At 33.8% G+C, this 27,941-nt stretch overlaps 1 protein-coding gene across 1 annotated transcript in view; it reads left to right on the top strand.

The window, feature by feature from the left end:
- Positions 1-27,941, top strand: part of LOC122408437 (protein lin-11-like) — a 715,873-nt gene that overhangs the window by 522,682 nt on the left and 165,250 nt on the right. The window lies entirely within an intron of this gene.

The raw sequence follows: 27,941 nt of genomic DNA, 5'->3' as shown, positions 1-27,941 counted from the left end.
TTTATGGTTTGATATCACGTCTTTTTTCTCAAAAGTTCCTTATTCATGTTCAGTTGACTATAGGATTTTAGTTTAAATTTCTATGAATTATTTATGATTTTCGTCTTATAACGTTGGTTTCTACGAAAAAAGACCTAATTTTCGTCCAAATTGTACTGAAAATATTTCGTCACAGATCTATTCTTGGACTTTGGCGATTTTTCCCCTTGTCTTCTAATATGTTTTGTCATCCAAAACATGCCCCTGATGAAATATATTTCCAAAGTTTGCAAGTGGCCGCTGAGATCCAATTATCTACAGTTTGATAGTTGCAGATAAAAGGCACTCGGAAACATTTATTATGTCAGAACTTAAAGAAGCAAAAAAAACTGAGCGTACTTAATTCAACAGAGCAACGGAAATCAAAGACGTTTAAGGTACCTGCATTGGTTGTGGAGGAAAACAATTTCATTTCAGGATAATTTAGAAATAAATTTAGAAAATCAGAAATTTAGCATGGAATTTAGAAAAAGGAAAATTAAGTTAAATAATAAAGATGAAAACTTTTGTGATGAATTTTTGAAATTACATGTTACGTTGGAGTAAAAAATTAAAATGATTGGCACACATGCTGCGACACAAAAATATCAAAATTTGAAGGTATTCGCTCCATACCGCAGTAATACAAACTTAAATACTATTTGAAAAGGAACACTTTAAAACTTGCTGAATCAAGTTCCATTACATATTACCATAATTAAAGATAGGAAGTGATAATTAGCACATATATTTATCCACAGAAATTTTAAAGTTCGCAGCTATCTGCTGTAATTCAATGTATCTGCGCAATGAGTTTCGAAAACAGCAATTTCAAATCATTTTCATTCAATTTCAAATCAAATTTCAAAGCATTAATAAGCAACTGAAGACTTTTCTAATGAATTTTTCACTTCATATTTATGTTGCAGTGAGAGTCAAAAAGTAAAATGAATGGCAAAGTATATAAATTTTATAGTTTGCAGATTTTTGCTGTATTTCAATGATCCAAATCTATATAGAATTATAGTGAAAAGTTGTTCAAAGTCATGATGTTACATTAAAATGACATAGCGCACATAACATTAAGAAATTCTGTAGGTTTCCATGATGTTGGCAGGAATTATACTTAATCGCATCCAAAACTGAGCAACTGTAGACATATCGTAATGAATGTTTTCACCAATAATTCCACATTTGCAGTTTGCAGAATATGAATACTCAACATACACGTCATTTCATAATTATTGTTGTCAAAATTTGTGTATGCCTACCGCATTGTCAAGATTCAACTTTTCATATCAGCAGCAAAAAAAAGCATCCAAAGACTTTTTGGAACAAGTTTCAAAATTTATTACTCGACAGACCAGGTGGAAAAAGTATAACTACACTTATATCAACACCAGAAACTGTTTTGAGAATCTGATATACAAAATGTGCGAATAATGATCATAGTCGGAAACCACTTGAATCAGGTTACCACAATCAGCATGAAGAAATATTAGAAAATCATAGGACACATATTAGGAAACCAATTAATAATATGTATCCATCCGCTGCAAACCGATGGAGTCAAAACAAGGATCGGATAGAGCAGAGCCAAACTCAATAGGAAGCAAAATATGGGAATATTCAAAAATAATGATGACACAAGAAATAAATTAGAAAACATTTATTCGATTGGAGTTTCTCACATTATATATACTAACAGTTCTGTGTGTTCTTGTTTTATTAATTATCAACCACAATATTTCAGATCGCAAAAAGAAAATTTGACATTATAGGTTGAGGAACATTTTTCCTTACAACTTCCAGACCTATTTTTGATAAACTGATTTGCCTTATTTATATTATTCTCTAACTATGCGAACGTTTGTTACATTTGTCCCGCACTTCGTAACGTCAAACCCCGGCCAGTTCGTTACCACACAGCTATCAATACAAAGGGAACTCGTATATATGACCTACATTATTACATATGATATGTTATCACGCAACTGATGATATATTTACACTGGACAATATTCCGCGAACTCTGGTTTAATTGAAAGATTATCTCAGTTGACACTTATTTCCAGTCGAACGAAATAATGAAATCTTGAAAAGTTTCGTTGACATATGCATCGCGCATTTTTTTATATTTTTTAGCACACACAGATCATAGTCTACATTTACGCGGCCGCTTTTATACCGGTTTAGTATACCACAAGTTTTAACAAAATAAATATTAACCACTTTTCACTAACCATTTTCATTTGTTAATTAGAGTCTGCACAACAGCACTTTGGGGATTATAACCTCACCTGTCAAAATGACGTTCAGCATGAAAACAAGTTTCAGGTGATTTCGGATGTGCGTATCGATGTATTGATATCATATAACCTATTTACAAATGATATAAATGATAAACTTATTTTCAGTCAAACGAATTAATGAAATCTTAAAAAGTTTCTTCGACATGTATTTCATTTTTATTTTATTCTTTTTCACACACGACAGATCACAGACTACATTTACGCGACTGCTTTTATACCGGTTTAGTTTAGCATTCCACAGGTTTTAGTACTATGCACTTCGTTAGATGTCGAAAGTTTTTTTTATTTATCCCACACGCATTCCATAATGTCAAATCTCCGTTTGTTTATACGATGATCGAAAACTGGCACATGGTTTATATATATATATATAATACCTAGGGAAAAAAAGGTTGGGACAAGTACATTGATGGTATCGTGTTTGCTGATAATTCCATCCATAAAAAAAAACTTGGAAATCGATGCCTCATTCTTCTTATTTGATTCGAACAGCTAAATCAATTGAAAAAAATTCCATCTAATTTACGTGCAGCATTAAAATTTATTATATCAATTCGAGGCCAAGTATTTTCTAATGAATTGAAAAAAGTTACCACTTGAGTTACGTGCAGCACTAAAATTTATGATATCAATCAGTGGACAAGTATTTTATTAGTAACTCCAAATTTTGACATTATTAAATTGTTCTAAGAAGCTTTTAAATCCAAAAAAAATCACATGAAAGCTAGTCATTCGTTACTCTATGGTAGCAAAGACTTATAAGAAAATCGATTTTTCTCAGACTTTCAGGATCCTTGGTATTATTCACAAAATTCAACGTCGATTGGATCGATACAAATTATGTTTAAATAAGTGTTAAAAGTACTTGTCCGGCCCATCACTTTCCGTTTAATTTGTTTATCCAAATAAAAATCAGGGCTTGTCTAGAACTGATGGTTCACAAGTCACAAGTATTCATGCAGAGGGAATTGAGAGAATTATCTTCAAGTAATTTTTACTTAGTTGCACTAATTCAATAAAAAACGGAAACAAATTATTCCGCAATATACGAGGGATTTTATTCTGCATCGATAAATGAAACAAATTGTACATAATATATATGTTCAAGCTTCCAAAATAACTCTCCAGTTTATATTCAATGATGTCAATTTTTACTTCCTACTTATTCTTCCAGCGAACGAATTCCATACGGAATAAGAACTAACCTATACTATTATTAAAAGCATTAAACTAATAATGAATCGCATTTCAACAAATTTTTAACCAGATTCTGCCATACAATTTCGTTTTTTTATGATTGATTTTTTATTGAATGAATAGTGATGGGCCGGACAAGTACTTTTAACACTTATTTAAACATAATTTGTATCGATCCAATCGACGTTGAATTTTGTGAATAATACCAAGGATCCTGAAAGTCTGAGAAAAATCGATTTTCTTATAAGTCTTTGCTACCATAGAGTAACGAATGACTAGCTTTCATGTGATTTTTTTTGGATTTAAAAGCTTCTTAGAACAATTTAATAATGTCAAAATTTGGAGTTACTAATAAAATACTTGTCCACTGATTGATATCATAAATTTTAGTGCTGCACGTAACTCAAGTGGTAACTTTTTTCAATTCATTAGAAAATACTTGGCCTCGAATTGATATAATAAATTTTAATGCTGCACGTAAATTAGATGGAATTTTTTTCAATTGATTTAGCTGTTCGAATCAAATAAGAAGAATGAGGCATCGATTTCCAAGTTTTTTTTTATGGATGGAATTATCAGCAAACACGATACCATCAATGTACTTGTCCCAACCTTTTTTTCCCTAGGGGAAGTTTATGGTTTGATATCACGTCTTTTTTCTCGAAAGTTCCTTATTTATGTTTTAATGAATATATAATTTTAATTTAAATTGCTATGAATTATTTACGATTTACTGCTTATAACGTTGGTTTCCACGAAAAACGACCTATTTTTCGTCAAAATTGTGCTACTTTGGCGATTTTTTTCCTTGTATTCTAATATGTTTTGTCAATTAAGAACCAAAGAGCATGGTGGAAAGCGGGTTGGAGGCCGAGATATAATTTTCGGCTTATAACGTTGGTTTTCACGAAAAAAGACCTATTTTTCGTCAAAATTGTACTGGAAATATTTCGTCACAGGTCTGTTGTTGGACTTCAGCGATTTTTTTCCTTGTACTCTAATATGTTTTGTCAATTAGGAACCCAAGAGCACGGTGGAAAGCGGGGTGGAGGCCGAGATATGATTTTGGCTTGTAACATCTGATTCATTGAAAAAAGACTGATACCGCACAATCAGTATACTAGTGAAGAACATTATACACTAATGCTGTAGGATTGTAATATATTTGATATTTTCTTACGGTTCGAAATCATTTTTGTTGTGTGATTTAAGAAGTTTTGTTTACATTTTTTGTGGTATAATGCGAAAACGAGCGATCATCAATGTAATTGTCCAAATTTTTTTTTCTCCGAGAAAGGATTTTTACGGCTTGATATCAAATCTTTTTTCTGTGGTAGTTCTAAACCACAAAAAATATTCTTAAATAAGATTTTCTCAAGTTCTCCAATGTTTCTATTGTGATATTTAAAAATAATTCTCCTTTCTCCAATGATTTTCTTTAAGTTTTGTACAATTTATAACAGTTTGATATTCTTCGAATGTTTGAAGTGATATCCTCAATTTTTCAACCATTTCGAACGTGTCTATAATTTTGTGGGATTAAAATCATATTCCGTAAGGTTTTTCAATATTTTGTATCATTGTGGAATTTTCCCCCTTCATTTATAAATTTTGTTTTCATCTGTTTTGATGAAATCATTGTGAATAAAGAAAACATGAAGATTTTTCAATGAAACGAATTTTTGGATTGATTTTCCTTCAAATTTGACAGAAGGAGAAAGAAAAAAATATATATAATGTTCACCAAGTCCACCAGAATTCGCAATTTTCACATATGTTTAATGAATTCTAATGCTAGTTATTTTTATTTCATTAAAAAACGTGCTTCCAAGGACTTTTTGAAGCAATCTTTTCCATTCGTATTATCATTCCCAGAGATAGAAAGTTGACGCACCTACGTCGATGCACAAAATTTTCAAACTCTGCATGTAGCCACCAAGGTTCAACCGGACAAAAGAAAAAGTATGAAGTGCGTCAAGACCAACAGAATTGCTTACTTTTTAATATGAGCATTGCATTTTGAAAACATAACTTCTTATGCCATTCATAAACAGGCCATCGCTGACTTTTTGTATCATTCATCATTATTTTTTATTATTGATTATTATTTATAATCCATTTCCAAATCCTATAATTCATGTATAATTTTTATTATTTGTAGATATCCATATTCCATAATCAAAAAAAGGAAGTACTAATACCTGGCATGCATGTCAATACACAGAATTTTCCAAATTTGCAAGTATTTGCTGCGATTTATTCATCTAAATTTTGGTACAGACAGAAAAAATTACCACCGATTCATAAAATTTATTATGCCAAATCTAAAAGGAAAAAAGACAGCGCACTTGAAAGTGAACAGAACGCATAATTGTTTCATGTATCTCATTCATATATTACAGTTGGAACCAAAAAGTGAAAAGATTGGCACACCTACCGCTTCGCAGGAATATCAAAGTTCATAGGTATTCGCTGCGTACCAGTAATACAAACTTTGGTGCTATGGGGCAAAAAACTTTAAAATTACCCGAACCACATTTTTGAAACTTATTATGGCATATTCAATAAATAAAGTGACAGATACGCTGCATGTTGAAGTAAATCAAATAGTGTAAAAAGTGACAGACAGATACGCTGCATGTTGAAGTAAATCAAATAGTGTAATTTAGTATGTCTCCATGGTTATACACAGACAAAATATTTGATCACATCCAGAAATGATCAGGCGTAGACTCACACACATGAATTTTTTAATCCATAATGTCAATCGTAAACATGGTCTGGAAATACTCAATATACGTGTCGCTTCATCATGTTGTCAAACTTAAGATGTGTTCATTGCATTTGGAAGATACAAATTTTGATATCACGAAAAATAAGTAACCAATGACTTATTGAAATGAATTTCCAAATTCATCATGCAACAATTCAAGTGAATATCTATGTATTTACATGGCCCAAAGATTTTTTAAAACTCGTGTTTGTAAACAAGCAATCATGAAAACTTTTTGTTATGAATTTTCCAATTTATTGACATCAATATGAGGAAATAGAAATACGAATGTCACTCGAATTGTCTAGAAAATGAATAGAAATTGGTATGGATACACTGTAAGCTAAGGAGGTGGGAAAAAGGGCCTGGTGAACACGGCCAAACGAAATGAAAGAAAATATGACAACAATACATTGAATTAGACACTTTTACTTGACCGAAGTTTTTCAACATTTATTTGCTTTCATTTACATACAATCACGCATATTTTTTCTATAATGTAATTACACAACATGAAATTTCTGTTTGGAAAGAACGTTTGAGAGGTTATATAATGAGCGAAAGTTTATTTTTCTCACATAACTCCCGTTGAAAATTTTTGAAGAACCAGAACCAGGATTGCAACAAAATTATGTCATAAATAAACGTAAAATCAAAGAATTTGTACAAGGAGAAATTTCCCAATACTAATATATGTTCGATATAACAAACACTCGCGAACCGATTGCGATGAGCGTAAACTAACCCACATGGTTTTCACAAAACTTACATAACATTTTTTTTTTATAGTCATATAAGAATTTTGAATCGAATTCATACAGCTGCACTATTTCTCCGAAATTTTATCATTCAGATCGCTGTTGCTATTAATTTGCTCATGCCATCAAAAACTGACAGATGGCGATGTACTATATATCACGTCAAAGTCACTATATGTCTGGTTTTTGTAATACTGTATGACACCACATACCACTATTTTTAATAAAATAAATACATATTTAACACTTTATTAGATGAAAAATATTTTTTTGTCACCCCGCACTTCGTAATGTCGAAAATCCGTTTGTTATAACATCAATAACTGACGGCTGACTGATGGTCTTGTATATATATTCATAAACTGTATTCCGCTGGAACGGTACAGCAAGTGTCCTGACCAATCACAACTCATTATTTCTGTAGCCGGGATCCCGGGACCCGAGCTTCCATAGAAATGGGTTATAGCTGGCATCAAGAGGCCTTTGATGGTGTTCTGTACAGACACAGTAAATCCATAGATGTGTTAGTAACTTTTGCATAATCTTGAGCCCGTGCAAAGTTTTTTCTCAGCAATTACACCACCGATCGTATTGATTTTGGACGCAATCGAAAGAGAATTTCTTAATTAGCTGAAAGTTCAATTTTCAAAGTCGTACATAACTCATAGGCTTCGCAATTAAAGAAAATCACATGCCAATTTTACCCCCACCACCGCGAATCGTTTTATTCAGAGAAAGTATAGTCTCGGCGAGAGCCTCGGGCCAGCAGACGACAGGGCTGTCAATGTACTTGTCCCGAGACTCTACCGAGTCTCTTGATAATATTCACGGAGTCTGAGCGCGGTCGGAGTAAGACTCAAAAGTTAGAAGGCCTAAAATGGCGAACAGGCATTTCTGTATAACGCATATATAGATATACAGAATGCCTGTTCGCTATTTTAGGCCTTCTAACTCTTGACCGCACCCGGCCGCGGTCGGCCTAGCAGCTGGAGGAGCCGACATCGTTGAGCCAATCAGAATGCGTAGAGGCAACAACTCTACTACCACTAACTACGTCAAAACGCGTATACGTATACGTCGAACTCGTGATGTGTCAGTAACTTTTGCATAATCTTGAGCCCGTGCAAAGTTTTTTCTCAGCAATTACGCCACCGATCGTGTTGATTTTGTGCGCAATCTAAAGAGAATTTCTTAATTAGCTGAAAGTTCGATTTTCAAAGCCTCAGATGACTCATAACTTCGGTAATTCAAACAAATCACTTGCCAATTTTACCCCCACCACGGCGAATCGTTTTATTCAGAGAAAGTATAACTCGGCGAGAGCCTCGGGCCAGCAGACGACAGGGCTGTCAATGTACTTGTCCCGAGACTCTACCGAGTCTCTTGATTACCCCCACCACGGCGAATCGTTTTATTCAGAGAAAGTATACTCGGCGAGAGCCTCGGGCCAGCAGACGACAGGGCTGTCAATGTACTTGTCCCGAGACTCTACCGAGTCTCTTGATAGGGGAAAAAAGGTTGGGACAAGTACATTGATGGTCCCTCGTTTCCTGATCATATTACGAAAAATATATGTGAAAAAAAATTGCATAAAAAAATTATTCAACCCACTGTAAATAATTTCCACACAAATATTCGAAAAAAATTTCACAAATCATGAAACAACATCACATTTAAAAAAATCCAAATCTGTAATTATTATTTGAAGTGTCATTATAATAAAACGTAAAAAAAAAACGAAAAATCAAAATGAAAATTAAAAAAAACTTAATTGAAAAAAATTTCCATCCAAGTTACGTTCAGCATTAAAACTTATGATATCGATTCGAGGCTAACAATAAGTATTTAATGGTAATTCAGAATATTCATTCCTACGGGTACCATCAGAACTTGAAAAAATGCTTATGAATCAAAAAAGGTACCATTTGAGTTACGTGTAGCATTAAATTTATGATAGCAATCGGAGAACAAGCGTTTTATTGGTAATATCGAGTTTTAACATTATAAAATTATTTCTAGAAGCGTTTAAATCCAAAAAAAACACATCAAAGGTATAGTAATTTGTTGCTCAATGGTGGCAGAGACTTGGAAGAAAATCGATTGTTCTCAGACTTTCAGGATCCCCTGGTATTATTCACAATATTCGACCTCGATTTTAGATCGGTACAAATTATCTTTAAATATGTGTTAAAAGTACTTGTTCGGCCCATCACTTTTCATTGAAATTTTTCATTCAAATGAACATCAGCGCCCTTTTAGAAATGATGGATCGTAAATATGCATACAGAGGGAATTGAAAAAGTTATTTTCAAGTAATTTTTCTCAATTGCGTTGATTTAACACAAAACGTAAACGAAGTCTGCTGCAATTTACGAGAGATATAATTGTGCATCAATAAATTAAAAACGTTTTACATAATAAATATGTACAAGCTTCTAAAATATAGTTTATATTGCAATGACAGCAAATTTTACTTCTTATTTCTTCCAGTGAACGAATTCTATTCGGTATAAAAACTAGCCTATACCATTATTGAGAACATTGAACTTATAATAAATCGCACTTCAATAAATTTTCAACCAGATTCTGCCGTACGATTTCGTTTTTTTATGATTGATTTTTATTTGAATGAATAGTGATGGGCCGGACAAGTACTTTTAACATATATTTAAAGATAATTTGTACCGATCTAAAATCGAGGTCAAATATTGTGAATAATACCAGGGGATCCTGAAAGTCTGAGAAGAATCGATTTTCTTATAAGTTTCTGCCATCATAGAGTAAGAAATGACTAGCTTGCATGTGATTTTTTTGGATTTAAAAGCTTCTTAGAACAATTCCATAATGTTGAAATTTGGAGTTACTCATAAATTACTTGTCCTTCGATTGATACCATAAATTTTGGTTCTGCACGTAACTCAAATGGTAACTTTTTTCAATTTATTAGAAAATACTTGGCCTCAAATTGATATAATAAATTTTAATGCTGTACGTAGATTAGATGGATTTTTTTTGAATTGATTTAGCCCTTCGAATCAAATAAGAAGAATGAGGCATCGGTTTCCAAAATAATTTCAAGCACGATTTTTCGGTTTTTATTTTTTACTTGTTATTTGATTCTTTTGACACTTTGAAAAATAGATACAGGTTAGTTTTTTTTTAAAGATAATGTTTTTTCAAGATTTGTGAAATTTTTTTCGAATTGTTCTGTATTTTTTTTATAAAATAATTTTATTGGCAATTTTTTATAAAAATTTTTTCTAAAGTTTGTTTTATGGATCGAATTATTAGCAAACGAGGGACCATCAATGTACTTGTCCCAACCTTTTTTTTCCTAGGGGAAAAAACACATCAAAGGCTTATAACGTTGGTTTTCACAAAAAATACCTATTTTTCGTCAAAATCGTCCTGAAAATATTTCGTCACAGGTCTGTCCTCAGACTTCGGCGATTTTTTCCCTCATACGCTAATATTTTTTGTCAATTAGGAACCCAAGAGCACGTTCGCAAACGGGTCGGAGGCCGGGATATAATTTTCGGCTTATAACGTTGGTTTTCACGAAAAAAAGACCTATTTTTCGTAAAAATTGTACTGAAAATATTTCGTCATAGGTCTGTTCTTGGACTTTGGCGATTTTTTCCCTCGTACTCTAATATGTTTTCTCAATTAGGAACACAAGAGCACTGTCAAAAGCGGGTTGGAGGCTGGGATATGATTTTCGGCTTATAACGTTGGTTTCCACGAAAAAAGACCTATTTTTCTTCAAAATTGAACTGAAAATATTTCGTCACAGGTCTATCCTTGGACTTTGGCGATTTTTTTCCTTGTACTCTAATATGCTTTGTCAATTAGGAACCAAAGAGCACGGTGGCAAGCGCGTTGGAGGCCGAGATATGATTTTCGGCTTATACCGTTAGAGAAAAGAAAGGAAAAGAGGAAAGATAGATCAAATTCAAGTCACAACAAATCCAACAGAATTGGCCATTTTTAAATGTAGTCTTTGCATTCTGAATCTAGACATTTTCGTGTCATCCAAAATGTGCCCCCGATGAAATATATTTTCAAAGTTTGCAAGTGGTCGCTGAGATCTATTTATCTACAGTTTGATAGTTGTAGAAAAAAGTCACCCGGAAACATTTATTATGTCAGAACTCAAAGAAGCAAAAAAAACTGAGCGTACTTAATTCAACAGAGCAACGGAATTCAAATACGTTTAAGGTACCTACATTGGTTTTAGAGAAAAACAATTTCAGGAGAATTAAAAAATGCATTTAAAAATTTTTAAACTCAGAATACCATAGAAAAAGGAAAACTTATGAATTTGGAAAGGCTGAAGATGTTAGTGATGAATTTATGAGATTACATGTTACGGTTGGAGTAAAAAATTTAAATGATTGGCACACATGCTGCGACACAAAAATATGAAAGTTTGAAGGTATTCGCTCCATACCACAGTAATACAAACTTCAATACTATTTGAAAAAAAAACACTTTAAAATTGGCTGAATCAAGTTTTCAAGAGACTCGGTAGAGTCTCGGGACAAGTACATTGACAGCCCTGTCGTCTGCTGGCCCGAGGCTCTCGCCGAGACTATACTTTCTCTGAATAAAACGATTCGCGGTGGTGGGGGTAAAATTGGCATGTGATTTTCTTTAATTGCGAAGCCTATGAGTTATGTACGACTTTGAAAATTGAACTTTCAGCTAATTAAGAAATTCCCTTTCGATTGCGTCCAAAATCAATACGATCGGTGGTGTAATTGCTGAGAAAAAACTTTGCACGGGCTCAAGATTATGCAAAAGTTACTAACACATCTATGGATTTACTGTGTCTGTACAGAACACCATCAAAGGCCTCTTGATGCCAGCTATAACCCATTTCTATGGAAGCTCGGGTCCCGGGATCCCGGCTACAGAAATAATGAGTTGTGATTGGTCAGGACACTTGCTGTACCGTTCCAGCGGAATACAGTTTATGAATATATATACAAGACCATCAGTCAGCCGTCAGTTATTGATGTTATAACAAACGGATTTTCGACATTACGAAGTGCGGGGTGACAAAAAAATATTTTTCATCTAATAAAGTGTTAAATATGTATTTATTTTATTAAAAATAGTGGTATGTGGTGTCATACAGTATTACGAAAACCAGACATATAGTGACTTTGACGTGATATATAGTACATCGCCATCTGTCAGTTTTTGATGGCATGAGCAAATTAATAGCAACAGCGATCTGAATGATAAAATTTCGGAGAAATAGTGCGAGCTGTATGAATTCGATTCAAAATTCTTATATGACTATAAAAAAAAAATGTTATGTAAGTTTTGTGAAAACCATGTGGGTTAGTTTACGCTCATCGCAATCGGTTCGCGAGTGTTTGTTATATCGAACATATATTAGTATTGGGAAATTTCTCCTTGTACAAATTCTTTGATTTTACGTTTATTTATGACATAATTTTGTTGCAATCCTGGTTCTGGTTCTTCAAAAATTTTCAACGGGAGTTATGTGAGAAAAATAAACTTTCGCTCATTATATAACCTCTCAAACGTTCTTTCCAAACAGAAATTTCATGTTGTGTAATTACATTATAGAAAAAATATGCGTGATTGTATGTAAATGAAAGCAAATAAATGTTGAAAAACTTCGGTCAAGTAAAAGTGTCTAATTCAATGTATTGTTGTCATATTTTCTTTCATTTCGTTTGGCCGTGTTCACCAGGCCCTTTTTCCCACCTTCTTAGCTTACAGTGTATCCATACCAATTTCTATTCATTTTCTAGACAATTCGAGTGACATTCGTATTTCTATTTCCTCATATTGATGTCAATAAATTGGAAAATTCATAACAAAAAGTTTTCATGATTGCTTGTTTACAAACACGAGTTTTAAAAAATCTTTGGGCCATGTAAATACATAGATATTCACTTGAATTGTTGCATGATGAATTTGGAAATTCATTTCAATAAGTCATTGGTTACTTATTTTTCGTGATATCAAAATTTGTATCTTCCAAATGCAATGAACACATCTTAAGTTTGACAACATGATGAAGCGACACGTATATTGAGTATTTCCAGACCATGTTTACGATTGACATTATGGATTAAAAAATTCATGTGTGTGAGTCTACGCCTGATCATTTCTGGATGTGATCAAATATTTTGTCTGTGTATAACCATGGAGACATACTAAATTACACTATTTGATTTACTTCAACATGCAGCGTATCTGTCTGTCACTTTTTACACTATTTGATTTACTTCAACATGCAGCGTATCTGTCACTTTATTTATTGAATATGCCATAATAAGTTTCAAAAATGTGGTTCGGGTAATTTTAAAGTTTTTTGCCCCATAGCACCAAAGTTTGTATTACTGGTACGCAGCGAATACCTATGAACTTTGATATTCCTGCGAAGCGGTAGGTGTGCCAATCTTTTCACTTTTTGGTTCCAACTGTAATATATGAATGAGATACATGAAACAATTATGCGTTCTGTTCACTTTCAAGTGCGCTGTCTTTTTTCCTTTTAGATTTGGCATAATAAATTTTATGAATCGGTGGTAATTTTTTCTGTCTGTACCAAAATTTAGATGAATAAATCACAGCAAATACTTGCAAATTTGGAAAATTCTGTGTATTGACATGCAGGCCAGGTATTAGTACTTCCTTTTTTTGATTATGGAATATGGATATCTACAAATAATAAAAATTATACATGAATTATAGGATTTGGAAATGGATTATAAATAATAATCAATAATAAAAAATAATGATGAATGATACAAAAAGTCAGCGATGGCCTGTTTATGAATGGCATAAGAAGTTATGTTTTCAAAATGCAATGCTCATATTAAAAAGTAAGCAATTCTGTTGGTCTTGACGCACTTCATACTTTTTCTTTTGTCCGGTTGAACCTTGGTGGCTACATGCAGAGTTTGAAAATTTTGTGCATCGACGCAGGTGCGTCAACTTTCTATCTCTGGGAATGATAATACGAATGGAAAAGATTGCTTCAAAAAGTCCTTGGAAGCACGTTTTTTAATGAAATAAAAATAACTAGCATTAGAATTCATTAAACATATGTGAAAATTGCGAATTCTGGTGGACTTGGTGAACATTATATATATTTTTTTCGTTCTCCTTCTGTCAAATTTGAAGGAAAATCAATCCAAAAATTCGTTTCATTGAAAAATCTTCATGTTTTCTTTATTCACAATGATTTCATCAAAACAGATGAAAACAAAATTTATAAATGAAGGGGGAAAATTCCACAATGATACAAAATATTGAAAAACCTTACGGAATATGATTTTAATCCCACAAAATTATAGACACGTTCGAAATGGTTGAAAAATTGAGGATATCACTTCAAACATTCGAAGAATATCAAACTGTTATAAATTGTACAAAACTTAAAGAAAATCATTGGAGAAAGGAGAATTATTTTTAAATATCACAATAGAAACATTGGAGAACTTGAGAAAATCTTATTTAAGAATATTTTTTGTGGTTTAGAACTACCACAGAAAAAAGATTTGATATCAAGCCGTAAAAATCCTTTCTCGGAGAAAAAAAAATTTGGACAATTACATTGATGATCGCTCGTTTTCGCATTATACCACAAAAAATGTAAACAAAACTTCTTAAATCACACAACAAAAATGATTTCGAACCGTAAGAAAATATCAAATATATTACAATCCTACAGCATTAGTGTATAATGTTCTTCACTAGTATACTGATTGTGCGGTATCAGTCTTTTTTCAACGAATCAGATGTTACAAGCCAAAATCATATCTCGGCCTCCACCCCGCTTTCCACCGTGCTCTTGGGTTCCTAATTGACAAAACATATTAGAGTACAAGGAAAAAAATCGCTGAAGTCCAACAACAGACCTGTGACGAAATATTTCCAGTACAATTTTGACGAAAAATAGGTCTTTTTTCGTGAAAACCAACGTTATAAGCCGAAAATTATATCTTGGCCTCCAACCCGCTTTCCACCATGCTCTTTGGTTCTTAATTGACAAAACATATTAGAATACAAGGAAAAAAATCGCCAAAGTAGCACAATTTTGACGAAAAATAGGTCGTTTTTCGTGGAAACCAACGTTATAAGCAGTAAATCGTAAATAATTCATAGCAATTTAAATTAAAATTATATATTCATTAAAACATAAATAAGGAACTTTCGAGAAAAAAGACGTGATATCAAACCATAAACTTCCCCTAGGGAAAAAAAGGTTGGGACAAGTACATTGATGGTATCGTGTTTGCTGATAATTCCATCCATAAAAAAAAACTTGGAAATCGATGCCTCATTCTTCTTATTTGATTCGAACAGCTAAATCAATTGAAAAAAATTCCATCTAATTTACGTGCAGCATTAAAATTTATTATATCAATTCGAGGCCAAGTATTTTCTAATGAATTGAAAAAAGTTACCACTTGAGTTACGTGCAGCACTAAAATTTATGATATCAATCAGTGGACAAGTATTTTATTAGTAACTCCAAATTTTGACATTATTAAATTGTTCTAAGAAGCTTTTAAATCCAAAAAAAATCACATGAAAGCTAGTCATTCGTTACTCTATGGTAGCAAAGACTTATAAGAAAATCGATTTTTCTCAGACTTTCAGGATCCTTGGTATTATTCACAAAATTCAACGTCGATTGGATCGATACAAATTATGTTTAAATAAGTGTTAAAAGTACTTGTCCGGCCCATCACTATTCATTCAATAAAAAATCAATCATAAAAAAACGAAATTGTATGGCAGAATCTGGTTAAAAATTTGTTGAAATGCGATTCATTATTAGTTTAATGCTTTTAATAATAGTATAGGTTAGTTCTTATTCCTTATGGAATTCGTTCGCTGGAAGAATAAGTAGGAAGTAAAAATTGACATCATTGAATATAAACTGGAGAGTTATTTTGGAAGCTTGAACATATATATTATGTACAATTTGTTTCATTTATCGATGCAGAATAAAATCCCTCGTATATTGCGGAATAATTTGTTTCCGTTTTTTATTGAATTAGTGCAACTAAGTAAAAATTACTTGAAGATAATTCTCTCAATTCCCTCTGCATGAATACTTGTGACTTGTGAACCATCAGTTCTAGACAAGCCCTGATTTTTATTTGGATAAACAAATTAAACGTAAAGTGATGGGCCGGACAAGTACTTTTAACACTTATTTAAACATAATTTGTATCGATCCAATCGACGTTGAATTTTGTGAATAATACCAAGGATCCTGAAAGTCTGAGAAAAATCGATTTTCTTATAAGTCTTTGCTACCATAGAGTAACGAATGACTAGCTTTCATGTGATTTTTTTTGGATTTAAAAGCTTCTTAGAACAATTTAATAATGTCAAAATTTGGAGTTACTAATAAAATACTTGTCCACTGATTGATATCATAAATTTTAGTGCTGCACGTAACTCAAGTGGTAACTTTTTTCAATTCATTAGAAAATACTTGGCCTCGAATTGATATAATAAATTTTAATGCTGCACGTAAATTAGATGGAATTTTTTTCAATTGATTTAGCTGTTCGAATCAAATAAGAAGAATGAGGCATCGATTTCCAAGTTTTTTTTTATGGATGGAATTATCAGCAAACACGATACCATCAATGTACTTGTCCCAACCTTTTTTTCCCTAGGGGAAGTTTATGGTTTTTACATATTACCATAATAAAAGATAGGGGGTGATACTTAGCACATATACTTATCCACAGAAATTTCAAAGTTCGCAGGTATCTGCTGCGATTCAATGTATTTGCGCAATTAGTTTGTGTTCGGGAATTAGCGAGGCTTCGGTGCTGGCGAGCGCTCTCGGGATCGAGTGCTCGCCCCACCGCGGGCGTCGCTAGCTCGCGGGCTCGGGAATTCGGGAAACATGAGACAACGGGCTTTTCGTGCTCTAGTTCTCACGCTCTCGCGGGGGGTCAGCACGTACTGGACACGCAATTCGGGTGTGGTCGACGCGACGTGGGGCGCATGCCCACGGCGCGTCTTCATCGATCTCCATATTGATTGACTAGTCTAGATCCGATCGTTCAGCATGCTGACGTGCTTCTCCGTTCAAGTTTAACTTTCGGCTAAATCTCTCCGGTAATTACGGTGTTTCACCAAAAATACTTCGCTCAATATCTTCAGGACATTCACGGGAACAAATTGGGTTACTCATTCGGACTTTTCTCTCATTGATTGCGGGTATTTCTCACGATAACGATCGGGCACGCGAAAGCACGCTTCGAGCGCTCATCATAGCTTCGTCGAACAAGCCTCGTTCGTCGAACGGCTCTTCTCACTCGGGTAATCTGCATCGGTTCGGGTGTATTTTCAATAGTGGGCATACTGTCCACGTCACTCTACGAGCAATAAAACCTTTTTTACACTTTTATCCCGCCACGCATTGTGTCATTTATTTTCTCCCCACCAACACCAGATCCTTCACGCAACAGTTTGGAAGACAGTAATTTCAAACCCATCCATAAATGATCAACTGAAGACTTTTCTAATGAATTTTTCACTTCATATTTATGTTACAGTGAGAGTCAAAAAGTAAAATGAATGGCATAGAATATAAATTTTATAGTTTGCAGATTTTTGCTGTATTTCAATGATCCAAATTTATAGTATTATAATGAAAACTTGTTAGAAGTCATGATGTTACATTAAAATGACATAGCGCACATAACATTCAGAAATTCTGTAGGTTTCCATGATGTTGGCAGGCATTATACTTAATCGCATCCAATACTGAGCAACTGTAGACTTATCGTAATGAATGTTTTCACCAATAATTCCACATTTGCAGTTTGCAGAATAGGAATACTCATCATACACATCATTTCATAAGTATTGTTGTCAAAATTTGTGTTTGCCTACCGCATTCCGAAGATTCATCTTCTCATATTATCAGCAAAAAAAGCATCCAAAGACTTTTTGGAACAAGTTTCAAAATTTATTACTCGACAGACCAGATGTAAAAAGAATAACTACACTTATATCAAGACCAGAAACTGTTTCGAGAATCTGATGTACAAAATGTGCGATTGATGATCATAGTTGGAAACCTCTTGAATCACGTTACCACAATCAGCATGAAGAAATAGTAGAAAATCATAGGACACATATTAGGCAACCAATTAATAATATGTATCCATCCACTGCCAACCGATGGAGTGAAAACAAGGATCGAAAAGAGCAGAGCCAAACTCAATAGGAAGCAAAATGTGGGAATAATATTCGAAAATAATGATGACACAAGAAATAAATTAGAATACATTTATTCGATTGGAGTTTCTCACATTATACAACTAACAGTTGAGTGTGTTTTTGTTTTATTAATTATCAATCATAATATTTCAGATCGGAAAAAAAAATTTGACGTTATAGGTTAACGAACATTTTTCCTTACAACTTCCAGACCTATTTTTGATAAATTGATTTGCCTTATATATATTATTCATTAATTATGCGAACGTTTGTTACATTTGTCCCGCACTTCGTAACGTCAAACCCCGGCCGGTTCGTTACCACACAGCTATCAAAGGGAACTCGTATATATAACCTACATTATTAGGCCTGCTACACACGGTCAATAATATTGCGCAATATAGGTGATTGCACAATATTATTGAACGTGTAGATGTAGTATTGAAACATTGCGCAATCATTGAGCAGAAGTTTGAGCTATCTTAAATTTATGGCGCACTAAACACCATACAATCTTTTTGTGCAATATTACTGTGCAATATTATTGACCGTGTGCAGCGGGCCTAACAGACGATAACAGACGGTATACAAGAAAATATTGAGGACTATCAGAAATTCTTTCATCGGCGATTGGTCAAGACGGATAGATTCTCACCGGTGATTTGTTGTGATGGGCATCAAGAGGCCCTTGTATGTATCGGTCTGATTCCATATACAGATGCGTCATCTCCGTAAATGTGTTCGTACCTTTGCACAATCTTTAGCCCGTGCAAAATTTTTTCTCAGTAATTACGCCACCGATCATGCTGATTTTGGGCGTAATCGAAAGATAATTTATTAATTGGCTCAAACTTCAATTTTCAAGTTGCGAAATGACTCCTGAGTTTCATTATTCTACGAAATAACGTGTCGATTTTACCCCCACTACCACGAATCGTTTTATTTAGAGATATCTCGGCGAGAGCCTCGGGCCAGCAGACGACAGGGCTGTCAATGTACTTGTCCCGAGACTCTACCGAGTCTCTTGATCTTGTAACCCATTGCGGCCTGAAAAAACTAGTTACGCTACTAAAGATAAATAATTTTTTTTGTATATTTTTCGTGAATTCCAGTTAATTGTCACCGAAAGAAACTCAAAATATGGCCTGTTCAGCCACTGCATGGCTGAGTAGCCACACTATTGTTTAATGGAATATAATCCCGAGGTGGAGTATAGCTTTAGTGTTCGTTGGGCCTTATTTTGTGTATAATCCTTCCATCGGTAGTAAATCTTGGTTCTTTTTTGTGCGCATAAGTTGACACCTAGGGAAAAAAAGGTTGGGACAAGTACATTGATGGTGTCTTGTTTGCTGATAATTCCAATCATAAAAAATACTATGAATTTTTTTTTTAATTATAAAAAAAATATTTAATAAAAAAATATATGAACCTTCCTGAAAATTATTTTAACACAACAATTCAGAGGAAAATTTACAAATCAGGAAATAAGGTCAAAATAAAAATTTAATTCCATAAAAAAAAATCAGGAAAAAGATTGTAATATTCAAATAAAAATGTTAATAAGGAAAAAACATTATATAGGAAAAATTTTTAAATGAAACGTTAACAAAGCCAAAGACACTACTCAAAAACATTGTAAATGTAACAAATCAAAATATCTCACTTGATAACGTTTTAAACACCGATGCGACATTCTTTTCATCTTATTCTAATGAAGGAACAACTAAATGAATTGAAAAAGTTCCTATCTAAATTACGTACAGCACTAAAATTTATGATATTTATTCGAGGACAAGTATTTCATAATTTTGAATACTAACTGCTATAGGACACATCAGGAACTTGAGAAAAATTTCGTAAATCAAAAACTTTACCATCTAAATTATGTGCAAATGTAAAATTGATTATATCAATTAGTGGACAAGTATTTTATTAGTAATTCGCAATTTTAACATTATGAAATTGTGTTAATATGCGTTAAGAATACTCGTCCGTAAAACTCCATAAAACTCAGGTTGTTTTTATGGAAATTTTTAAAAAATCAGCTACTATAAAAAATCTCAAAATCTTGCTTTCTAACAATTAGAACGATGGCAATCCAATTTTTTTAATAATCAGAACACAGAAAATTGTGTTTGACTGAGAGTTGAGAATACTCTCCCGGCCCGAGCGATGGTGAAGTCAGGAGTTAGTTTCCGTCAGAAGAAACTTATAAGGAAACCGAACCCTTCCTGTCCCTGACTTTTTGGTAAATGGCTAATCCAAAAAAATCTCATCAAAGGAAAAGTCATTTGTTACTCTTCGGCGGTAAAAACTTCTAAGAAGATTGATTCTTCTCTGACTTTCAGGACCCCCTTGTATTATTGACAACATTCAACGTCGATTGGATCGGTACAAATTATGTTTAAATACGTGTTAAAAGTACTTGTCCGGCCCATCACTTTTCATTCAAGTTTCTCATTCAAATAAAAATCAGGGGTCTTCTAGAAATGATAGATCACAAACATGCATACAGAGAGAACTAAAATTGCATTAATTTAAAGAGAAATGCAAACATATTTCCTGTAATGCACTTGTACTTTAATATGTTATGTTTATTGGGAACCCAAGAGCATAGAGCAATGCGAGATGGGGTCCGAGATATGATTTTCGGCTCATAACGTTTGTTTCGATGAAAAAAGACCTATTTTTTGTCAATTTTGATGTGAAAAGTTATCGCCACAGATCTATCCTTAGACTTTGGCGATTTTTCCCAAATCTTCATAAAAAGAAAGAAGAGAAGTAGAGACTTTTTTAATAGAACAGATTTTTTAAATCTCTTTTCTCCAAAATTCAAGTGAAAAATAGATAAAATTCAATGCGCAAAAAATCCAACAGAATTTACCATTTTTAAATGTCTCTTTTGCATTCTGCATCTAGAGATTTTCGTGTCATGCAAAACGTGCCGCTGATCAAAAATAATTTCAAAGTTTGCAAGTGGCCGCTGAGGCCCGATTGTCTACAGTTTGATAGTTACCAATAAAAAGCACCAGAAAACTTCTAACATTTATTATGCCAGAATTCAACAGAGCAACAGAATTCAAAGAGGTTTAAGGTACCTGCATTGATTTTGGAGGAAAACAATTTCAGGACAATTTGGAAATGAATTTAGAAATTTAAAAACTTAGAATAGAATTTAGAAAAAGGAAAATTTAGGAATTTGAAAAAATCTGAAAACTTTTGTGACGAATTTTCCAGAATACATGTTACGGTTGGAGTAAATATTTTTAATGATTGGCACGCATGCTGCGACACAGAAATATGAAAGTTTGAAGGTATTCGCTTCATAGCAATATTATAAACTTCAATACTATTTGAAAAGAAACACTTTAAAATTTGCTGAACCAAGTTCTATTACATATTACCATAATCAAAGATAGGGGATGATACTTAGCACACATATTTATGCACAGAAATTTCAGAGTTCGCAGGTATCTGCTGCGATTCAATGTATCTACGCAATGAGTTTGGAAGACAGGAATTTCAAATCCATCCATAAATGAGCAACTGAAGACTTTTGTAATGAATTTTTCATTTTATATATATGTTACAGTCAGAGTCAAAAACTAAAATGAATGGCACAGTATATAAATTGTATAATTTGCAGATCTTTGCTGTATTTCAATGATTCGAATCTACAGCATTAGAATGAAAAGTTGTGAAAAGTCATGATGTTACATTAAAATGACATAGCGCACATTGCATTCAGAAATTCTGTATATTTCCATGGATGTTGGCCGGAATTATATTTGATCGTATCCAAAATCGAGCAACTGTAGACTATCGTAACGAATCTTTTCACTAATAATTCCACATTTGCAGATTGCAAAGTGGGAATACTCAACATACATATCATTTCATAAGTTGTATTGTCAAAATTTGTGTTTGCCCACTGCATTCCGAAGATACGACTTTTCATATCATCAGAAAAAAAGCATCCAAAGGCTTTTTAGAACAATTTTCCAAATTTATCACTCGACAGACCAAGTGAAAAAGAATAACTATACTTATACCAAGACCAGAAACTGTTTTGAGAATCTGATGTACAAAATGTGCGATTGATAATCATAGTTGGAAACCTCTTGAATCACGTTACCACAATCAGCATGAAGAAATAGTAGAAAATCCTAGGACACACATATTAGGCAACGAATTAATATGTATCGATCCACTGCAAACCGATGGGGTGAAAACGAGGATCGGAGAGGGCAGAGCCAAACTTAATATGAAGCAAAATATCAAGAGACTCGGTAGAGTCTCGGGACAAGTACATTGACAGCCCTGTCGTCTGCTGGCTGGCCCGAGGCTCTCGCCGATACTTTCTCTGAATAAAACGATTCGCGGTGGTGGGGGTAAAATTGGCATGTGATTTTCTTTAATTGCGAAGCCTATGAGTTATGTACGACTTTGAAAATTGAACTTTCAGCTAATTGAGAAATTCTCTATCGAATGAGCCCAAAATCAGCATTATTGGTGGCGTAATTGCTGAGAAAAAACTTTGCACGGGCTCAAGATTATGCAAAAGTTACCAACACATTCAAAAATTTATGTGTCTGTATCAAGAGACTCGGTAGAGTCTCGGGACAAGTACATTGACAGCCCTGTCGTCTGCTGGCCCGAGGCTCTCGCCGAGACTATATTAATCTCTGAATAAAACGATTCGCGGTGGTGGGGGTAAAACCGACATGTCATTTTCTTGAATTGCGAAGCTCAGGAGTTATATCGCAATTTGAAAATTGAACTTTCAGCTAATTAAGAAATTCTCTTTCGATTGCGCCCAAAATCAGCATGATCGGTGGCGTAATTGCTGAGAAAAAACTTTGCACGGGCTCAAGATTATGCAAAAAGTACCAACACATTTACGCAGCTGACGTATCCGTATACGGGTTCAGACCGATACATACAAGGGCTTCTTGATGCCCATCATAACCAATCACCGGTGAGAATCTATCCGTCTCGACCAATCGCCGATGAGAAAGTTTCTGATAGTCCTCAATGTTTTCTTGTATACCGTCTGTTATGTTATTATAAAGTGATTGCGATCGTAGCCCCGTGGATCAACGGTGCAAGATTTGCAAATTTCGTTTAAATAAATAAAACATTATTGGAAATAGCAGTGGATATAATCAATTTTATTTTTTTCATAAAAGAAGTTTCAATAAGTTTCGAGCCCAATTCACGACAATAATATCTATAATAAATAAAACCTCAAAAGTGGATTAATTGATCTCATACAGTGTACTGAGAGTGAGTAAAATTTAATGTTGAGAAGTGAAAAGGTGAATAATGTGTGTCGTGAAAATTAAGAATTATCTGTTCTACTTCGATATCGTAATATATACATAGATAGCAACTTTGCGAGATTTCGCGTCATGTTGACGTTTGAGGTTATGACCGCCGGAGTGCTGTTGCGTGCAGAGTGTAGAAAAATAAAAGTGGTTATTGAAAAGTGGAAGGAATCGATATTATTAATGACGTGACTAATTAGTGTTGAATAATAATAATAATAAAAATGAGAAAAAAAACGTTCGTTCATTATAACCTCTAAAACATTCTTTCCAAACAGAAATTCTATGTTGTGTAATTACATTAAAGAAAGATGTGGATGGTTGTGTGTAAACGAATTCAAATAAATTTTAAAAAACTTTGGTCAAGTAATTCAATGTATTGTTGTCATAATTTCTTTCTTTTAGTTTGGCTGTGTTCACCGGTCCCTATTTTCCACCTCCTTAGCTTACAGTGTATTGTCATACCAATTTCTGTTTGTTCTCCAGACAATACGAGAGATATTCATATTTCTATATTTTTTATATTAATTTCAACAAGATAATTTGAAATATTTATAACAAAAAGCCTTCATAATTGCTTGTTCATACACCCAAGTTTTGAAAAATCTTTGGGCCATGTAAATGCATAGATATATTCACTTGAGTTGTTACATGATAAATTTGGAAATTTATTTCAATAAGTCATTGGGTGCTTAATTTTCATGATATCAAAATTTGTATCTTCGAAATGCAATGCATGAACACCTCTAAAGTTCGACAAAGTGATGAAGCGACATGTATATTGAATATTTCCAGACCATGTTTGCGATTGGCATTGTGGGTTGAAAAATTCATGTCTGTAAGTCTACACCTGATCATTTTTGGATGTGATCAAATATTTTGTCCGCGGATAACCATGGAGACATACAAAATTACAGCATTTTGCTTGCTTCAACATGCATCGTATCTGTCACTTTTTTTTTGAATGTGTCATAATAAGTTTCAAAAATGTGGTTCATGTAATTTTGAAGTGTTTTTCCCTATAGCACCAAAGTCTGTATAACTGGTACGTAGCAAGTACCTATGAACTTTGATATTTCTGTGAAATAGCAGGTATGCCAATCTTTTAACTTTTTGGTTCCGACTGGAATATATTAACGAAAATATTCATTACTAAAGTCTTCACCTACTTATTTCTGAATAGATCTGAAATTACTGTCTTCAGAAACTAATGCACAGATACATGAAACAATTTTGATTTGTGTTCTCTTTCAATTGCGCTGTCTTTTTTCTTTTTAACTATGGCTCTGCTCTTGCCGATCCTTGTTTTGACTCCATCGGTTTGCAGCGGATCGATGCATATTATTAATTGGTTGCCTAATATGTGTGTCCTAGGATTTTCTACTATTTCTTCATGCTGATTGTGGTAACGTGATTCAAGAGGTTTCCAATTATGATCATCAATCGCACATTTTGTACAACAGATTGTCAAAACAGTTTCTGGTCTTGATATAAGTATAGTTATTCTTTTTCCACCTGGTCTGTTGAGTAATAAATTTTGAAACTTGTTCCAAAAAGTCTTTGGATGCTTTTTTTTGCTGATGATATGAAAAGTTGAATCTTCGGAATGCGGTATGCAAACACAAATATTGACAACAATACTTATGAAATAACGTGTATGTTGAGTATTCCTATTCTGCAAACTGCAAATGTGGAATTATTGGTGAAAACATTCATTACGATAAGTGTACAGTTGCTCAGTTTTCGATGCGATTAAGTATAATACCTGTCACCATCATAGAAACCTACAGAATTTCTGAATGTTATGTGCGCTATGTCATTTCAATGTAACATCATGACTTCTAACAACTTTCCACTCTAATACTATAGATTTGGATCATTGAAATACAGCAAAAATCTGCAAACTATAAAATTTATATACTGTGCCATTCATTTTATTTTTTGACTCGCACCATAACATAAATATGAAGTGAAAAATTCATTACAAAAGTCTTCAGTTGCTCATTTATGGATGGATTTGAAATTGCTGCCTTCCAAACTCATTACGCAGATACATTGAATTGCAGCAGATACCTGCGAATTTGGAAATTTCTGTAGATAAGTATATGTGCTAAGTATCACCCCCTATCTTTATGGTAATATGTAATGGAACTTTGTTCAGCAAGTTTTAAAGTATTTCTTTTCAAATAGTATTAAAGTTTGTATTACTGCGGTATGGAGCGAATACCTTCAAACTTTGATATTTTTGTGTCGCAGCATGTGTGCCAATTATTTAAATTTTTTACTCGAACCGTAACATGTAATTTCAAAAATTCATCACAAAAGTTTTCAGCTTTAATAATTATCTTAATTATCCTTTTTCTAAATTCTATGCTAAATTTCTGAATTTCCTAATTTATTTCTAAATTATCCTGAAATGAAATTGTTTTCCTCCACAAGCAATGCAGGTACCTTAGACGTCTTTGAATTCCGTTGCTCTGTTGAATCAAGTACGCTCAGTTTTTTTTACTTCTTTGAATTCTGACATAATAAATGTTTCCGGGTGCTTTTTTTCTGCAACTATCAAACTGTGGATAATTGAACCTCAGCGGCCGCTTGCAAACTTTGGAAATATATTTCATTAGGGGCACGTTTTGCATGAGACGAAATCTCTAGATTCAGAATGCAAAAGCGACATTTAAAGTGAGCAAATCTGTTGGATTTTTCGTGTCTTGAATTTGATCTATCTTTCATTTGAATTTTGAAGAAAAGGGATAAATAAAATCTGTTCTATTAAGGAAATCTTTATGTCAGTTCTTTCTTGGTATGAAGACTTGGAAAAAATCGCCAAAGGCCACGGACAGACCGGTGACGAAATATTTCCAGTACATTTTTGACGAAAAATAGATCTTTTTTCACGGAAACCAACGTTATAAGCCGAAAATCATATTACAGCCCATGAAACGCATTTCTTCACACTTTTGGGTTCCTAATACACAAAACATATTAGAAAATAAGGGGGAATATTACCGACGTGCAAGAACAAACCAGTGCCGAAATATTTCCAGTATAATTTTGACGAAAAATCGGTCTTTTTTCGGGGAAACCAACGTTATAAGCCGAAAATCATATCTCGGCCTCCAACCCACTTTCCACCGTGCTCTTGGGTTCCTAATAGACAAAACATATTAGGAGACAAGGGGAAAAATCACCGAAGTCCAAGAACAAACCTGTGCCGAAATATTTTCAGTAAAATTTTGACGAAAAATAGGTCCTTCTTCGTGGAAACCAACGTTATAAGCCGAAAATCATATCTCGGCCTTCAACCCGCTTTCTACCGTTCTCTTGGGTTCCCAATAAGCATAGCATATTAGAGTAGAAGAAAAAAAATCGCCCAAATCCATGGACAGACCTGTGACGGAATATTTTCTGTACAATGTTGACGAGAAATTTGTTGTTTTTTGTGGTAACCAACTTTATTAACCGAAAATCATATCTCGACCCGCAACACGCTTTTCTCCATGCTCTTGGGTTCCAAATAGACGAAACATATTAGAGTACAAGGGAAAAAATCACCAACGTCCAAGGACAGACCTGTGACGAAATATTTCCAGTACAATTTTGACGAAAAATAGATCTTATTTCGTGGAAACCAACGTTATAAGCCGAAAATCATATTACGGCCCACAACACGCATTTCTTCATGCTCTTAGGTTCCTAATAGACAAAACATATTAGAAGACAAGGAGAAAAATCATCAAAGTCCAAGAACAATCTAGTGCCGCAATATTTTCAGTACAATTTTGAAGAAAAATTGGTCTTCTACGTGGAAACCAACATTATAAACCGAAATTCATTTCTCGGGCCTCATCCCGGATTCCTGCATGTTGTTGGGTTCCTAATAGGCATAGGCTAATATTAGAGTATAAGGAAAAAATTGTCGAAGTTCAAGGACGGACTTGTGATTCGTTATAATTTTCCGCTTCATTTGAGCCTAATTACAATATTTTACGAAATTGCGTTGAATTTTAATTAACAAAACAAAAAAATATAATAGTTCGAGTTTTTAATGCGCGGCGCCGCTAGTGTCGCGCTCCGCCGCTTGTACCGGGCCTTTGTATTGCCCTCCAGTACGGCCGCCGCCGGCCAACAGTGACGCGTCTCACCGGTCGTTGTACGCGCTCGGTCAAAACATTGCGCCGCGTCGCGATGCCCCTTTTTGAGGTTATGTTCGGGTTCGAGTCGATTCGGTCGCTCAGGAGGAGGTTACGTTACAATACGGATACATAAATTCTTGAATGTGTTGGTAACTTTTGCATAATCTTGAGTC

This window comes from Venturia canescens, chromosome 3 (genome assembly GCF_019457755.1).
Source record: "Venturia canescens isolate UGA chromosome 3, ASM1945775v1, whole genome shotgun sequence".
In the NCBI taxonomy this organism is placed as follows: Eukaryota; Metazoa; Arthropoda; class Insecta; order Hymenoptera; family Ichneumonidae; genus Venturia; species Venturia canescens.
The sequence above is the reverse complement of the archived record's forward strand: the minus strand, read 5'-3'. Positions and strand labels throughout refer to the sequence as shown.